The sequence below is a fragment of the Amphiura filiformis genome, chromosome 19 (assembly GCF_039555335.1).
Source record: "Amphiura filiformis chromosome 19, Afil_fr2py, whole genome shotgun sequence".
Taxonomy (NCBI): domain Eukaryota; kingdom Metazoa; phylum Echinodermata; class Ophiuroidea; order Amphilepidida; family Amphiuridae; genus Amphiura; species Amphiura filiformis.
In genome coordinates, this window is record NC_092646.1 from 35,784,556 (window position 1) to 35,789,194 (window position 4,639).

A 4,639-nucleotide genomic window follows, 5' to 3' on the forward strand; every position below is an offset into this window, starting at 1 on the left:
CATTCAGACACCGTTGTAGGTTTTGCAATGGTAATTATTAATAATAATAAAAAGTTTATCAGTTCATCCCTAAATAAATATAAATATGATCAGATTAAAAAAATATTTAAAAAGGTGAAAGTATTTTTGTTAGGTCAAGATGTGGTTTTATAAATACGGAAGGTATTTATTAAACAGTCGTAATAGTTTATTTTGATGGACTTACCAAATTTATATCCAATGTATGTTATTATAATCAATTTATCTAAGTATTAAACATATTTTGATGTTATTGAATATTATGAACAGCTAAAGACTCCATCTAGTTTAATTGAGATACATTAAACATAATGAAGCATACACCTTAGGCTACATTTAATCATGATCATTAGTCCCAATTATCTGTAGGTCATTAACTAATAGGTCTACCATGCTAACTACGTCATGAAAGAATTTTACTTGTCACGTCAGGTGACAGAGTAGGCTAATGATTTAGTTCGTATGTTCGTTTTGATATTGATGCCAAAAATTTGGAAACAAGAAGATTATAAGGTTAATTTACACCGATACCAAAAAAATAATATCCCGAATGTACATTTTTACAAAATCGAATACTATAACGTTGGCTCCTTTTTTAAATATATTTAATCAACACTTCCTATATTGTTCATTATTGTTGTTTATTTGATATTTCTCCTTTGAATATGAAGTGCTTTAGTGCTTTTTCTGTTATTCTGTTACCATTTATTTTGATACATTTAATTTTCACGCCAGTCATAATTTGATGAATATCTAGATGTAAATAGACAAGTTAATTACAGGTAACTATTAAAGAAAATATAGTAGATAATTAACAGATAATTGTTAACTAATAAAAGTTATATAAGTCATTTTGGCCAATAATTTAAAAAAATAATTTTATACGAAGTTGACGCTGGAAGGATACTACTATCACACATCAAATGAGCCAAAATAGCATCATTTCCAATGGCGCAGTTCGTTATCTTCCTTTCAACAATTATATTTCAGACTCTAAACTCTAGATGCGACGTATACGTTTTTATAATTATTCTAAGGTCTTTTAGGTCCGATTTCTTGAAGCTTGGCTTGTGGTCCGGCTTCCTAATCCAGTGGACTAGCCCTACCAATGTGGAATCATTTTATTGATGTAGCTTTCTTTGTGAAATTTGTAAGCACTTGTATATAGGATTAATTAGGCTTAAGCCTGATGGCTTAGGAAGCCTGACCACTAGCCATGCCAAGCTTCGAAACCGGCCCTTAATGCACAATCATAGGAGGTAGAGACATGTGCCTTGACCATGTTGACATTATGAGCATTATTCAAGAGATGTCGAATACCTCTATCACTGTCATGTCACCGTATCAACTAAGGTCAATATTTTCACTTTCACTCACGCGTTTGGTGATACGATATGATATCTTATATAAACTCACGCGTTTGGTGATTCGATATGTTATCATACATAAACAAATGAAGCACTTTATGTGTTTTAAAGTGAAATGCATCTGGACGTTGCCTGCTGGTCACTCGAGATACTGATACTGATTTATACTAAGGGATGAAATCAAAACTCGACAGGCGGTTGACCGGCGGTTCCATCCGGTTGCCATTGTTTAGAACAATAGCAACCTGACGGAACCGGATGGAACCGCCGGTCGAGTTTTGATTTCATCCCTAATTCTGTAAATTTTAACAACAAGTAAACTATATTTTGATTTTGATATTATTAAAATTAATCTTATAGATTTGAATTTTTAATCTTAAAGATTTGATTTTAAATTGGTAAGATTTAATTTTAAATCTAATACATGATAGGTCTCTATTATAAATCACAATCCCTTAGGATTAAGAATTTATTTTAAATCCTAGAAATTTAGAGTGCATGTACAATGTATATAATATACACTGCAAATGATGTTGGTCAAAAAAATGACCAACAGTTTGGTCTATATACAACACATGAAACAGTTGGTCAAAATTTGACCAACAAGAGTTAATACAAAAATTATGACCAACAGTTGGTTTACAAAAACTTGCTCAAATATTGGGCAAAGTATTTACCCAACACAGTTGGGCAATTTGTTTTACCAATTAGGCCTATTGTTCAAAATTTGAACAAACTGTTGGGCATTTTTACAGGGTATTGGTTCATATGTTGGTTTATTTTTGCATAACTGTTAAGCAAAATATTTGACCAACATAGTTGGGTAAATATTTTTCACTAATTGTTGGGCAATATTTAATAAAACTGTTGGGCAAATAGTTGATTGTACCAATTGTTGGACAAAATTTGATTGAACTGTTGGGCATTTTACACATTATTGGTTCATATGTTGGTTTATTTTTTGCTCAATTATTAAGCAAAATATTTGCCAAATTAGTCGTAAAACAACTTCACTAAATTTCTCAGTATTTTTTCATACACAGTGGTCAGAATGAAATGAGGCAAGTAACACCGTGTAATAATGTATGTATTTATAATTAATTTAGAGAAAACTCACCTTTAAAGGTGTCAATTAGCTGTGCCAGCCCCCACTCTGCCAGCACCCATGTCATCCACCATTTTACGATAAGAACCGAACCGCTCGAATCATCGAACTGTTGTTCAATGAAAAGACAACAGTGCGCATGATTGAAAACTTTGCTCAACATTTTACATCTTTTTGCCCAACAACTTGTAATTCACGCAATTTACTACAAAGTTGCCCAACTGATGTGATTTATTTTGCACAACAGTCGTATATAAATTACGTGGCCAAAAACTTAACCAACTTTACTCCTCTCGTAGTAAAATAAAGATAAATAAATGGTCAAAATGAGAGGTTGCCCAATAAGAATTTAGATTGAACTATTATTGGGCAAGCCGTGACCAACAAATAAGTAAAAGAGTTTGCCCAACCAAATAGGTAGAAAGATTTGACCAACTTTTTTGCAGTGTACTGCGCCAATAAAGCAGGGATGCAAATTGTGCGGGAGCGGGAAGCATCGCTCCTAGGAAATGAAAGTCAAAATTGAGGAATAATGCCATGGGAAGAAAAAAGAAACATATGAAAAAGGAGGGAGAGAGAAGAAAAGAAAAGAGAAGAAGAAGAGGGAAAAGAGGAAAGAAAAAGAAGAAGAGTGAGGTACAAGATAATAGGCGAGGGCTGTGAGGAAGTGAAGCTACTGAATGGAAGAGGGGAAATCTTTAAAAGACACCGGTTGTGCAAAATTTGGAGGAATTCACATTATTGTTCAAGAAATAAGAGCAAAAAAGAGGAAGGTGCATGGTGTTAGAATATGGAAATGGGATATGAGAAAATTTACAATTCATCACCATAGGAGGTATTCAATGTAATTTAACAGGAAAAAAGCAGTTGGATGAAGACAGGTGGAAACAGGGCTCATATCTGAGGAATTTTAGAGAGGCGGCAATCATACCTGAGGAAATTTATAGAGAAGCAGCAATTAGGATTTTATGGGAACAAAAGTCATGAAGGAATTCAGTGTACTTAGTATCAATACTAATGCTACTGAGAAAAGGACAAACTGGAAACTATTGAGGAAATTTAAAAATAAGAACCATATAAATCACTAAACAAGTTGTGCTCCTCTGACAAAAATGAAAGAGGAAAGGAGGTAGGCTTAAAAAAGGAAAATAAAAGGGGAAAGGAGCCTCTGTCCGACCGAAATTGACCCCAAACTAGTGTATAATACTAAATTTTTAGCGCTACGCGCATTTGTCATCGTAAAGCCTTTTTTGGAAGCTCGAAGACCTAACATACAGTTGCTCTAAAAATTCACGCTATGTTAACATTCTCATCTTTTGAAGTGCAGAATAAACCTATTTTATGCATGGTATGATTGAGGAAATCTTGAGCCTAAAAATCTTGCTCCTGAGGAAGAATTCACAATTTGCACCCCTGCAATAAAGTATCCTTACACCTGTACACTTGCAAAAATAATCACAATTTCAAAACTGAACAATTGGGGTAAATTTGGTTTTTTTAATAGATGTACTTTCTAATCCTGCACATTATGACACCACATTGAATCCAATGTGACCTCAAGAAGTAAAGTTACAAGCAATTGAATAGACGAAGGTCCGGTTTTAAAAGTGACAAACTGGCCTATACAAGGCGCAAAAAAGATTCCAACAAGCGAAACAAAGAGACAACACTGTTTCTTCAATGAAGCGTTATTTAAAGCAGTTTTTATTTCAGTTTTTGCTTCTCTGTACTTTTAATAACTTTCATTTATTTGTCAGTTCTTTTGTTTCAGTTTTGGCTTTAAATTAAAGCCAATCGCATAAATTAGCCATTCACGACTCTCAAACCAGATGTCTAGTCTGTCCCAGTTTGTCACTTTTAAAACTGGACCTTCGTCTAATCAAATGCTTGTAACATTGCTTCTTGAAGTCAGATTGGATTCGATGTGGTGTCATAATGTGCAGGATTAGATAGTGCATCTATTAAAAAAACAAATTTACCCACATATTATTCAGCCTGGAAATTGTGATTATTTTTCCAAGTGTAAGGATACTATTGGCGCAGTATATATGGGTTGGGTGGGGTACCGGGTGTGTGTCAATACGAAAACATGTTTGTCATTTCTCTATACATTAATGAATACTCGAGAAACAAATATATTTAATGGTTG